Source organism: Lactuca saligna, chromosome 7 (assembly GCF_052625555.1).
Source record: "Lactuca saligna cultivar CGN05327 chromosome 7, ASM5262555v1, whole genome shotgun sequence".
NCBI classification, from domain to species: Eukaryota; Viridiplantae; Streptophyta; class Magnoliopsida; order Asterales; family Asteraceae; genus Lactuca; species Lactuca saligna.
The window spans coordinates 16,634,788-16,649,790 of NC_136423.1; the positions used below are offsets into that span (position 1 = coordinate 16,634,788).

A 15,003-nucleotide genomic window follows, 5' to 3' on the forward strand; every position below is an offset into this window, starting at 1 on the left:
ACTTCCAAGGTCATCTTGAATGCTACCAAAACTTGAGTCTGCTTATGAAATAAAATTCCACACTACCATTGAGGGTAAACATACCCATGAACCAAAAGGGCATAAACCATATTGAACTTAATGATAGGTTGACACGTCCATTGAAATTCAACTATCACAACTTGAACTTTCGGAGAACCTCCGATGAATGATGAATGAATAGACCAACGATCGAGACTGCATTGACAACTAACTCAATAATCCAATACAACGTTTGCACAATACCCCTAACTTGACTAAGTCTTAAGCTAAAATCCCGCATACCCACATCACACACCTATGAACCATTCTTCCAACACCACAAACTCAAACAGATTAAAGATCCTCCAAGTAGAATACCTAGTTCTCCCCAACTTAGGGTTCGAACAACCACCCACTGGTGTTGTGAACAAACCATGTCTCAAATCGGCTTAACCAGGTACAACCACCCCTGAATCTTGGAGTGTATAATACACGCAAGATGATCTTCCAGATAAGGATAAAAAAATCCTAAGAGAATCTTGAATTTCAGCTGAAGACCTCTGAAATTTTCCAATCATAAAAATGCATAAGCAAATACCAACTTACGATCCAAAACATACCCTCCTTTCCTTGAATCCCAACCATCAACCCGATACCCGACCTACCTATAACCCAAGAACACGAACCCTTGATCGCATCACAAGGCATCCATACCACATCCATCCATCTGTGTACTTCCACGCTAACATATTGTTGCCAAACACCGCGGCTAATAGACCCTATATTGGGTTTACATCCAAGATCTGATAGTCACAAGCTTGCTCACTCCTTCTCCAAACTCGAAAAACTGAAAGTGCATAATCCTTGCTGCATATAGCAACAATCCAATCCATCAATCCACCGCTTAATTTCCAGCTGCAATTCTTAAGTCGATCATAACAATCGTTTCCTTCTTGAGTCCTGCAACTCAATGCACAGCCTCAAGCAAAACCCTCGAGGCCTCAAAACCCACAAACTTATCGAGGTATGAACCAATCACCCAAATCACTATCGCCATTGGGGCTCAAAATAATTACCAGAACCATCCTTATGTCTGAGCATCAATAACCAAAGGTTGACCGATACGGAACCACTGCCATGAATCATGGTATCAAACAATGCTATCTACCCCAACCAACCCTTAGAACCCCCAAAAATTTCATCAATTTGAGTATGGATCCTGTGCTTCTAGTAGTACGGACCCAATACTACCTTCTATACCAATCCATACTATCCTCATGAATCATCTCGGTTCCTCTAAAATACTCCCTAGGCTCTCCTAGGATTTCCCACCTCCCCTGCCATCAGTTAATGATGGGATCCAATTAATTTCAGCCAACCACTTCATGAATACAATTACACGCAACAAAACATAAATAATCTTTCGACTAAAGGACCCAACTCTAAAACGGTTAGACTCAAACGAGAGTTGTGCAATAAGGCCAAATCATTCACTCTACAATTATTTAACCTCCATAACATGTTACTTAATGTATTTATGTGATAGTTAGTTCCCATCAATGTGAGTCACACAAGGCACATTGCTAGCAGCATTCGAGCAGTGGAGTCGGCTGACACTAAAACACAATAAAATCAGACAGATCTTCATATAAAATTATCGATCTCTAACTCCCAACATCTCGGATACTCGATCACTGTTAACACGCTGTCACGCACACGCATATTAAACAAGTAAATTATCACTGCTGGTTGCACAAAAATATAGTAGAGGGAAGCAGGGTCGAATCCTCAGGGATACAGCCTAAAAGTCATTGCCTTTTTGCATCAGACACATCTAGTCAAAACATAAATTATAAATGGGGATTTTTGATTAAACTAAAAACTAAAAATGCAATGATATTAAATTAAACGAAAATCAATAATAAAAGCGGTTTCAGCTCTGCTGTGACTTTCCTAATCATGTAACCAGTCCAGATTTGGTTATTCAGAATGCATTCTATCTAAGTTGGTACTGAAAAAAACTAATAAGCTTTAGTAATTTCTCTTTTACCTAAATTAGTTAATCAAAACAAGCTCTTCAATTAACCCTAACGTTTTACTATTAAATTAAATAAGCTCTTAATTAAATCAGAAAAGTTGCATTAAGTTCTTTGTAAATTCCCAACAATACCCAATACTTCTCACAAGCTCGGAATCGTGAAGATATGATTTATCAGTTTATAATAAAGTCAAATCCTAATCACAGAACAAATTTATTACATGTTACTTATTACCAGTTAATAAGAGCAATTACGTATTCTAAATTGATTAACTGGAATGATAAAATCGTAGCTAGGTGATCAGACTAACAAGAATCAAAATCAAACATTTATTAAGAATAAAACTTAAGAATCTACATAGAAACATAAATCAAAAATCAGATCTAATGATCAATCACAGGAAATGTACTTGTCTTTGCAAAACTGAAAACTAAGGTTTTAGCTAGAAATAGCTATAATTTGATAAAAAAAAAAAGTGAAAAGAGACATCAAACAGCTAATCTTACTAATCTACTTGAAGGACATGATCCATAGTCTTCAGGTCTTCAGAAATTGTTAAAATTGGAGAAGGAACGCCTCTAAAATCATATTTTCATCGTCTGGTACCTCTGGAATCGCCAACTTAGGTTACTAGAAGGTTATAAAGGTCTATTTATACGTCCAACAGGAAAAATGTCGCACATGTGATCGCATGCATCAAAGTTGTGATCGTATATTTTGAGAAAACGTGTCATGGGCCTTTTTAATGAAGTAAGATGATATTTTGGCACTTTTTGGGGTAACTGCGATCGCATAGAGGGAATATGTGTTTGCTTAGAGGGAATTTGCGATCGCATGGTTTCATTTTTTACCTTTGGATGAATTTTTGTCAATAAAAAACCTCAAATCCAAGTTATGATCGCATAAAGGCTCCATGTGCTCGCATGGACACGAGTTGCGATCAAATGTTTTGCCTAAGACGTCTAAAATTTCATCTACTTTTCAGATCATTTTGAATCGCATCAATCGAAGTTACAGTTCATTAGATATGGTCAATATACTAACAGGGGGTCAAAGATGCCAGCAACATCCTTTAACTTTTAATTGCATATTTTATCATCACGTGATCAATTCAATCGAATGTTTTTTTACCAAAGCATCTTCCAAACATTCCTTAACATACTCCATAAGTTCCAAGCTCCACTTTCAGCTCCAAACGCGCATCCAACTGCTCCCAAAGCACTGCTCCACTCGAACTATCTGAAATTGACATAAAAACATGAGTAGTACAGGAATTCTAACAAAATACATGAGTTGAACATTATTTAAATAAATAACATGTAGATGTACCAAATATGATGCTAAATGATAATAAAATCTACCCTATAATATGCAAAAAATGGCATCTAAAAAATATCCCCAAGTTTAAACTTCATGGTGGTGTGATGGTATATAGTGAAAGAGATGACTTGGTAGCTTTCATTTGGAAAAGAAATGAAAAGATACACATACACCCTACACTTCATTAAAAGTTAGGTGCTTTTTTTAGTGGTTAAATTTATTCTCAATTGTTCTCAGTATAATAAAATTTCTTATTTGAATATATATATATATATATATATATATATATATATATATATGTATGTATATATATATATATATATATATATATATATATATATATATATATGTATGTATGTATATTGTAACATCCCATTTAGAATATAATAATTAAATAATAAACCTGGAACCCGAGTAGCAATTTGTATTATTATTATTATATGCTATTATAGCCCAAAATCAAATAACAATTAGCTGGGAGTTGGTTTCGGGAAGCCAAATGGCAAGCTTTGAATCTCCAGGGGGTTAAAAGTTATAATTGAGAGTTTTGGAGATTAAAATGTAATTTTCGGGTTAGTATGTAAAGTATTTTGAAGGTTGAAGGATGTCTAGTAAATTATGAGCTTATTATTAAGGTATTTTCAAAGATGGGGACTGTTGGGAAAATATTGGATTAACGTGAGAATATCATATGGGGTCAGGGGATAAAGTGTAAGTTTCGGGTTTGATTTGAAAAGAATTTCAGAGGGTAGGGTTGAAAAGGTAAATTATGGGCTATGATTGAATGAAATAATATAGGGAGGGACTATAGTTGGCTTTATGGAAAACTTTTAAATGAAGCGGGTATTTAAGGGTCCCGTAACCCAAACCCTAGGAACAATATGTGCAGTCATCATCCCCCACTTCCTCTTCCCCCTCTAGCCGCCACCCTCTCCCTCTCCTCCATTCTTCGGTGCTGTCACCTCTCCAATAGATAGTCGCCATAGCCACCCCATAATCAACATCGTGGACCTTCAGTTGATCCGTTCATTGTCGCCGTTGTCCGATATATCGAAGCTGTGAACCGTTGGGGGCCGGCGAACACCGTTGCTCCATTAATCGGTGCTACTAAAGCGTGCTTCTCCATCTTCTCCTGCCAATGCGGTCACTGACGTCATCATTTTGAGCGACTGTTATAGCTAACACCCTTGCCCGACTACCTCGTCTCCTTCCCGTCTAGTAGTTGCTGATATCGATGCGAGTGATACCACCGATTACTGCCGATGCTGCCACTCTAAGTCACTATTGTTGTTGTCATCGTTGTTGTTGCGTTGTCGGGGCAGACCACCACTGTCGTTTCTTTAATAGACCAAGTCGCCGCCTGCTGCCATTGTCCCGTTGCCACAGCCACTGTGGAAGGTGTGTGTGTGTGTGTGTGTGTGTGTGTGTGTTGCTATGTAATTTAGGGGTGTGTGTGTATTGTTGTTTTCTTTCATTAAATGGGTGGGTTGTGTAACCCAAATCAAAAGTGGGCCACCACCACCACCGTGAGGTGGTGGATACCACCTCCAACCACCATCTGTCGCCACTGTGCAGCTGTACGTGTGTGTGTTCTATTTGGATTGAGTTATAACTTGTGAATGGTTCCCAGAATAATAATAGAAAATCCATAACCACCACCGTGAGGTGGTGGCTGATGCCTCCTATCGCCACTAGCCGCCGTGTCGGGTGGCGATGTGCTTTGCCTTGCATCTTTTATTCGGTTGGGATGCTTGAATCCCTAATGGGCCCAATGAAGCCCTAATAGGCCTAGGAAACCTTAATGGGCTTAAAAACTTGGTTTTGGGCCTAGTGGGCTAAGATGGGTTAGAAACCCTTATCAGGGTTCAAAAAACCCTAATGCCATGAAACCCTAATTTGGGACTTATCGGGACCGCATCAGAATTAATTATTAAACTTAAAATATGGAATTATAATCATTGGTAAATTAACCTAAGGCAATAATGGACTTAATGGATTAAGCCCTTAATGCGTTAAGTAGGAACAGTTAACCCTAATCTCACTTGGGCCTTGATTTGGGCCTTTTATTGGGCTTTGGTAATTGGGTTATTAATAGGCCATCCAAGAACAAGTAAATGGACTAGAATAATTTAATGGGCTTTATTGTAAGGCCCATATGAGGGTTTGGGTCCAATATGGAAAATTAGGCCATAGATGGGCCTTACTTTTGGGCCTCGATGATTATATGATATTGGGCCATATGTTGGACTTTGACCCATATTTGACATTTAGGCCTTTGGAGTGTGAGTTGGACCTTGGGCTTGGAACCCAATTATTAATTGGGTGTTGTTTGATGTTGGCAGTTCGAGAATCGGTCAACCAGCAACTGGAGTTTCATCCGTGGGACTTCAGCAGTGTCAGGTGAGTTATCCTCACTATACCAATAGGTCTAAGGCACCAAGGCTGGCTCTTTATATATTTGTATATGGATTATGGCATGATATGTTTATTGATTACATCCTGGAAGTTAGGATGGTGGTATGCTTATGCTTAGTGACTTGGTTAGGTTAGTGTCCAAGTTATAGGATGATGTTATGTTAGTGACCAGTTAAGTTTGTATCCTGGTTATTGGGACGTTGCTATGATTAGTGTTCTGTTAGACCGGTTTGACTGTTATATGATATGAGCTAGTGTATGATATTTATGTGCACATGTTTGTTTGATTGGGGGTTGGGTTGAGGCGGTCCTGCTTTGTGGTATAGGCCAACATACCCAGTGAGCGGTCTGGATAGGTTGTAGCCCCTGCAAGGTGGTCCAGTCATGCCGAAGGCTCGGGAGCGGCCCAGATAGGCTGTAGGCCCTGTAGGCGGTCCAATCAGGATGAAAGCTCATTATGCATGTTGTTCTGTATTTGTTATATGTTATGGTGATATTTGTATGGTGTTGGTATTTTGGAGGAAATCACTTAGCTTTTTGCTTACAGTTTCAGTTTATTGTTTCAGGTGCTTCAGATGTCTTGGCAGGGCGAAGGCGTGACCATACACATCCTCGTGTTTTGGACTTATGGTTTCTGGGTTACTGTGATATTAAAGTATTTTAAAAACATTTTGTAATAATTAATGGCTTTTGGATGTTTGAAAAAGTTTTAAATTGGCTTGATTTTTATGGGTGTTACATATATATTAAACTTAAAGCCATTATTAAATTTTTAATTTTATCTTATAAAATATTTAAAGGGATTGTAATGAGGATTTGGTTTGGAATTTGGTTTACATTAATGAAATTCAGTATAACGTTGTAATAAGGGGGTGTTTTGCAAAGATTAAAAAAATGAGCTTTTTGACTTATTACCGGTTTGATACCGATTTAAGTCAAAAAAAATTGGGTAAGAAACAACTTATAGCTGTTGGTAACCTCTAATAAGTCAAAAAGTGATAAGTAACTTACTCCTTACTTATTAAAAACTCAATATTTCACCAAATAACTTATAAGTTAAAAAGTCATAAGTCTTTTCAAATAAGTTTTGCCAAACACCCTCTTTCTCTAAGATGTTAAAATGAAATTATTGGCCTACTAATTATGTAACATACACGTTTTGAAATCGTGTTTTGTAAATTTTAAAAGTGAATAATATTATGAAATATTATATGAAATTTGTGTATGGAATTCTAACGGATAGTTTTTACTAGAAATAAAGTAAAACTATGTTTAGAATCAATCGGAAAATATTAGAAGTCTTATGAGATTCCAATCAAAAGTTAAATATTGAAATTTAACGAAAATATAAAATTTAAAATAAGAAAAATCTTATTATTGAAAATTATAAAGAATCTCGTTATAAACATTTAGGCGAAAACCTCATCGAAATCTGAGTTATAACGAAGAAGTTATGACTATTTAAAGTTTCGCGACAAAACCGGCACGACGCCGAATGACGTAAAAAGTGAGTTTTTGATAAAATAATCTTTAGCCCTTAAGATCTAAATAAAAGTCGTAGTATTTTTTAAACCGAGAATTTTCATAAAAAAGAACGTCTAAATCTGATGTCATATGAGGAAGTTATGATTTTTCTAAATTTCAGAATAGCAGTAGACAACTAAAAACTCGAAATAAAGATCGAGCGATATTTCTCCGAAACAACCTAAAAAAGAATTGAAGGTCTCGTCAATAGTATTACAACGGTAAAAAGACAGACGAAAACGGATGTCGGATGAAGAAGTTATGAATGTTTAATAAATTTTTCTGTCCCCGTCTGTTAAAAATAACAATATTAAAAATAAATTCAAAATTCACCCACGAAGTTTAAACGAAAGTTGTAGAATATATGCTTGCCTACGCATGCATATAAAGAACCTCAAAAACGGAGCTCGTATGCAAAAATTATGGATTTTTGAAGTTCGGAGCACAATTTTTGAGAAATCTCGCATGGATAAGGGCAAATCTCGGACACGTCACCCGAATTCTCGCAACTTGCCCCATGTCACAGCCTCTCGCATTCAATGCCACAGTTTGATCCGAAATCGACGTGTGTCCGACGCGTGATGAGTCCGAGCTCCGACGCGTGTGCTGCCTTCCGTCCGACGCGTGTCTTCGCATGCGAGCCGCAACCTGCCCCCTTCCTCCCTTCGGCCCCAAGCTCCTCCTATAAATAGGAGGGTGCGAAATTACCCGGATAACTTTTGAAATTTGGCATTTTTTACCCCTAAACACATATTTTCACTATTTCAACTTCCCCTGAAGCCCCGGAATCATTCCCAACACCCGAAACATGTCCCAAAGTGCCCGAGAAGCACGGGAAATTTATCTTTTCGGTTTGAAACTCAACCTTCACAAGACCCGATTTTCAAGAAAGCTCCCGGTTTTCAATGAAGAAACATTATCATTATAAAGAAGTGATGCACAGATTACTATTTTAACCCTCAGTCATATCACGATGAGTTCAATATATAGGAACAATTGTATGTTATGTGTTATATGTGCTATGTACTTTTCCGTTGTTATTATTTCTACTATCTATGATACCAAAGTTATACTTTGACCATGTGATCAGTGAAAGAACTTAGATTCACGGTGGTACTGGTATGTAGCCTACGACAATATAGAGCATGTCTCGTAAGAGAATGACTTCTATTCTATGGCATTGGCAGAAGGTTAGACAGGGTTGAAAGCCTAAAATCTACCAAAATGTTTAATCAGAAAGTGTATGTCTTCTATACCATTTGGGCCGAAGCTTTATTGATGTATATCAAGTATGAAAATTGTTATGTTTCATTGATTGTATATCTTTGAATCAAATCATTGATTAATATGGAAAGCTTGTCTCATGACTCACATATGCCTTTGTTGTTCCTTGTTCCTCGTTGTTTCTACCATATTGAAGTGTATATATATGTATATATATATATATATATATATATATATATATATATATATGACATAACGTTATATTATATCTATTGTTGAATTCACTAAGCGTCCCCGCTTGCCCCTCTCAATGTTTAACAATTGCAGGCAATAAGCAAACAATATAGTCATATACTGATAGAAGATTTTGAATAGTTTGAAACTATTGCATTTAGAAATCATGTATGTATAAAAGTATAGTATCTTGGGTAGTTATGTATTATATAACACTTTGTAATAGTCAGTTTGTATATAATCATTTGTAATCACTTTATCAATGTAAAATATTGTTTTTATGAAAATGCATGTAGCATGTTTTGGAGTAACAATTGTCAAATATGAAAGTGTGGGTCTTTCAATCATGGTATCTGAGCAGTAGTTTAAGCAAACTAAATGCTACAAATTGATATTTAGACTTAAACTATTGGAAGTTCAATATATGAACTGATTCATTGTAATTATATGGATACAAACCTTAGGAAATATTTAAGTAGAGTATTAGGTAATGATAAACCCTAATATTATAAAATACAATGTTACTACATATTGCAGAGTCATAGTGAAAAATCCCAAAAATAGAAGCCAAAAATTTCGTTTTCAAAATTATTTAACAAACATAAATATCATCACCATAGTATATGTGAGAACCTGAAATTTATTCCGTCACGGAAACCCGTTTCCGTTAATAGAACTTGTTTTTAGTAAAACTTTTCCGTTAACATTGGGATCAGACAATTAAATCTAGAACTTTTATTATGACTTCATAAGGATCTATTCAAATTAGAAACACGTAAAACGCCCTCAAAATTCTTTTAAAAAGTTTTAGTTACAAACAAGTCAAATTACAACCATTTAATTGGGTACGACCATAAGCCCCGTTTAACGTCGGTATCGAGTAGATTTCCACTTGGCCACAAACTCAAACCCTATATAAGGGTTGAATGGTCACCAACTTAAAATTTTTACCACTCTAGTCACTCTCTCTCTCTCTCTCTCTCTCTACAAGTGGGTTTGGGCCAAGAAACACCTCATTCAAGCTCCAAATCCGTAAGTAATCATTCCTAGATTGTTGTTTTGCTTTGTATTCATGCAAATTAGGGATTTAATCACCCAAATACCCCCAAAAACTAGAGTTTACGGTTGGGGAATACCTCCCAAAACCGTGAACTCCCATAAAGGGGTTTTAAGGCCCCAAAATCCCACCAAAACCCTTCTAATGCTTGTCTATGACTTGGAATCTTGCATGCATGAAATTAAAAACCCAAAATCGTGCCTTTGGGGGGTAAACATGAGTTTACGGTCCATGAACATTCATGAACCGTAAACACCAAAACCGTAAACACCATAAAGGGTGTTTTGGTGTCCTTAACTCCTTCCTTAGCATGTTTAATGGACTAGAAACTTGTATGAATGAGCCTAGGACCACAAAATACAAAGGAAATGTTGTGCCCAAGGGTTTATGGCCGTAAACCCTATTGTTTATGGTCGTAAACTCCCAAAGAGTGGTCCAAGGACTGCAAACTCTAAGGGAGTGCCCTTCTTGAACCCTAATCACCCCTCAAGCCATGGATTTACCCTAGAACCCTTCCTAGTAATGTAAGAGGCCCTTAAGCACTCAAGTACACTTCTCCCATGAGTTTACGGCCATAAACTCATGGGGGAATTGGTCCCTCAACCGCAAACTCACCTAAGGTGAGTATTTGAGGAGTAAACTCCATAGTGAGGCCTTATACTCCTTCCTTGCAACCCAATAGCCTCCTAGAACTTAACCAACGAGTTTTTCTCCACATTAGGATGTCTATACATGTTCAATTAGTGTTTTAATCACTAACTATATGTAAACATATGTCTTCGTATGTTACTAGGGTTATAAAGTGTGTTCAAGTCTTCACTTAACACCAAGCACTCAACCGACACTTCCACCCGATCCACTCGCTATAGGTGATTTCATACCCCCTTAATTAACCTTTCAAATGTTTTAGGGGGGGGGGGGGAATACAAGTTAAATACAACAAGTTATAGTATCAAAGTATATGTGATTTATAACTCGAAATCAAAAAGGATTTCTATACTTTTAGCTACTTGTCAACAAAATTGTTTTAAATGATTTTCAAACGCATTTTTCTATGTTAAATTGTTATTAAACTATTTTCAAACTGTATTCAAACTACTTTTCTTTTAGACTATATCTATATCAATATATTTATATAAGTAAGACTTGAAGGACTTAGGACCGATAGCTTGCCTTATTTCCTGTTCTTGTTTGATTGTGGTCTTAGGGTATATTGTTATCCATCCGACTGTCGTTGAATTCGAAGTTATAGACCATATATATTTGTATTAGATATGAAAATCTTCACCTTATTTAATACCTTCGTAGATCAAAGGAATGCAATCCCACACTCTATTTAACTATATAGGTATAGTTAGGACTACTGCTCATTACCGCTATTACTATGATACTCACTATAACTACTACTATTACAAGTTAATGCATGTTAAAGAGAACACTCTATATCCTATACTAAAAGTTCACTATACTATAATACAAGAGAATACACTAATCCAAAATATGACACACTATCCCTCTATACGACACTCTACTGTACAAATACCATGTAACCAGAGCTTCCTGGAAGGAAAGCAACACTACATGTATAGATCTATACAAGACGGATGCTATTACATCCCGACTATTAACTACCAGTCCGAGCCGACTAGGCCCAGGGGTGGCAAAACATCGCTACACTACGTATGACCGGGAAGGTCATCAGACTCTCTATTATCACTCTGTTTGGTTACATGAGAGATCACATCCATATCCAAATTAACACACTAAGAATTAAAGTCTAAGCTAACTTCTCGAAGTAAATAAATATATAATACTAATTGAAGTTTGCAACACTACTACAGCCAGCCGGCAATATCTTTCCTCATATACTTTACTTGAATGAAATCTATTACCTTATTTTTATAACTGAAAGTTTCAATGAAAATACTTTTACACACTCGAATGATTAAACTTACAAATGCTCAAATCTGGAAAATATAGGATATCTATGGATTTTACTATTCTCAAACATTAATCACAGCTTTTATATTACATGATTGCAAACACTTTTATATAAGCAACGACACTAAATTCTTATGAACTCACCAACTTTATGCTGATACTCGTTTTCAAAATACCTTGTATTCTCAGGTCAAAAATAGACAGGTACTGGTGTAACTTTTGAGAAGATGGAGCATATACAAGACCCATCTTTTATTTTTGTTTATACTTTTGGTGTCTATCAACTGTACAGAACACGCTTGTATTTAAAATTACTATATAAATGCAATGGTTGTTGTCGCTTGTTTTTACTATTATGCAATTGTTATGATACTGTACATGACATCCTCCACCCCAGAACGTATTCCGCCGTTCTCGGTTTTGGGATGTGACAGTATAAAATCATAAAACATGTATCTCAAAATCTCATAAAATTTGTCAACATATCTCAGTCTCATATAAAATATCAGAGTAAACTCCCAAGCTAGGAAAAACTTTGGTGTGTGCCATGCCATCAACTCGATCCCTTCCCTTTGCTAGCTAAAGTATCTAAAACCAAAACTAAAACTGTAAGCACGAAGCTTAGTGAGCTCCGCCAAACTACCACATACCATACAAATCACATATAAAAAATATATAACTCTGAGACTACTCCCAAGTGCATCAGGACGAATCCTGGCATCGGCTTACCCGACATCGGACTCCTGCCCCCGGAATCCGACCGCATCGGGCATCGGGATCACCCTGGAATCGGGCGTACCCCGGCACATACACAACATAACATATATCATAACACATAACATAAACACATAATCTGCATTGGGCTTGCCCCGACATCAGACCAAATCCTGGAACATATAACATATAACATATAAACTAGCATACATTGGGTTTTCCCTGGAACACATAACACATATCAAATAACACGTATGAATAAAAAAGACATCACTCATACTTAACTACTTCTCGGGACCGCCCCGACATCGGATCGAAGTCCGGAAACATATAAACTGCATCGGGCTAACCCCAGCATCGGGCTTACCCTGGCATACTGTACTACTTAAATGGGCTGACATTGGTGCGTTAAACCCGTTCCTACAGGAGGAAAACTCACCTCGCAAAGTTGACTGTAGAATATTGTGTATAACCCCTCACTGCTAGCTGGCAGATCCTCGAACTGTTGATCTCTCGACTCCCCGAGTTATCAACACCAACATAACACTTAGTCCAAAACAATTAAGCTTCCTTAGGGTAAAATGACAATCTTACCCCTGATTTAATTTGGTCCATGACCTAGGTCCAAATCCATCACATGAAGGGCACAATTCTATATAGTCTTACCAAGACCACTAACGGCCCACTTATGACCCAATTTTCTAAATTGGGTCTAACTTCTCAAATTAGGCTTCCCTCAAGCCCAACATATAATATAGCCCAATAACAATCCAACAGAAATGTCCATTACGGCCCATAAGCAACTAGTCCAAGGAAATGACCCAAAAGGGCCCACTGACTTACGAACGCAGGGTATTCCCTTATGGAACGCTGGGCGTTCCTTCGCAATCCTGGTCACGGGTCTCAATGGGAACGCAGCACGTTCTCGATCCCTAAGCAGCGCGTTCATGCCCTGATTCCAAAAACTAGCCATTAGGCACTTAATGCTTAAGCCATGTTATCCAAACATAGATCCAAGCTGTTTAAGACCTCCTAAATCATAAAGTCACGTACTTGATCACTTTGCATGCACCCAAAAGTCCCAATCTCAAGAAATAGCAATCAACTTCCATAAAGATGGCCACAAATCATGCATAAACCCATTAGCACCTTAAAGATGGCAACTTTCCTGCCTAAGGGGCTCAAATAGCTTCATGGGTGGCAACCCTAATTTAGGAAACGAATTTGAACCATAAAAATGCATTCTTGAAACCAAAAAGGGACAATATGCAAGAGAACCTAGATCTATGATGTAGGAGCACCAAGATGATAACTTTATACCTTCAATAGGTCGGGAATGATGTAAAACCTCCGGATCTACAAGCTCTCTTTAATCTCTTGCTTCTTCTCTAAACAACTTCTTCTTCAAATCACCCCAAATAACACCAAAATGCTTAAGGTAAACTCAAAATGCATGCAAGAGGCAAAGGGTTTCGTTCTTGGGGTTAGATAGGATGGAGGCTAAAGGAAATGAGGGTTGAAGGTAAGTTAAGGTGTTTAAATAGCGTCCAAGAACCAAAAATTAGTGTTTAGTCTACCTAGACGAATGCAACGCATTCCCTTGGGGAATGCAGGGCGTTCCCATGTGCATCCGCGTCCATAACACCCAAGTACGCCATACGTACATACTCTTGTACGCCCTGCGTGCCCAGTTTGGCCCAAACCCTTCTAATTTCAAATGGCCATAACTTCTTCGTTATAACTCCGATTTTGACGTTCTTTATAGCCACGGAACGCTAACGAGAAGACCTACACATCTATAAACATTATTTAACCTAGAAGCTAGCCGAACTTAAATCTAAAATCGATAAATGGCCCGAACCAATGCCTTTGCAGATACCTTTGTACTCCAAAACACAAATAATTGGATCATTCCAAATACATCATCCACCTCCAAATGTCCAAACTCAACTCTTCGATGGTTCTAAATCAATAATACCCACTCCTTGATCACCACCCCGAAATGGAATCGATCCGAAATGGGGCGTTACAAATGGTTGAATAGGTTAGTAGACATACCCCTGAGGTGGGTGGAGGTCCTCAAACCGAGGAAGTAAATACTCCAGTATCTCCTCATGAGGAGTGACTTTTGGGTAAACTTACTAGTGTTATTTGGCAGACACTCGAAGAACATAAAAAGAGTGGTGATAAAGGAAAAGAGAAAGTCACCGGAGAATCTTCAAAAGGAGAGACAAGACATCTTTCATTCAAAACTTTCAAGAGTAGTGGTGCTACAGAGTTTTCTGGTGTTCTTCATCCCATTGTTGTTCTTACCTGGATCCAGAACACAGAGAAAGTGTTTCACATTTCTCATGTCGATAATGAAGACAAGGCTATTTATGCTTCTACAATGCTCATCAGAGAAGCCTTAGTCTGGTGAGAAGCAACGTATGAAGATCTCAATGGGTATGACCAGGAGAATTTATCCTGGGAGATGTTCAAAACTTGTTTGCTAGAGAAGTATTGTCCTCTAGACATGATGAGGAGATCGTAGAA

At 37.5% G+C, this 15,003-nt stretch overlaps 1 long non-coding RNA gene across 1 annotated transcript; it reads left to right on the forward strand.

Moving 5' to 3' along the window:
* Positions 1–4,253: 4,253 nt before the first annotated feature.
* LOC145006560 (uncharacterized) lies at positions 4,254–6,503 on the forward strand. The gene is made up of 3 exons (XR_013662940.1): positions 4,254–4,757; positions 5,702–5,759; positions 6,341–6,503. It is a non-coding gene; the product is annotated as an uncharacterized LOC145006560 (long non-coding RNA).
* Positions 6,504–15,003: the final 8,500 nt, after the last annotated feature.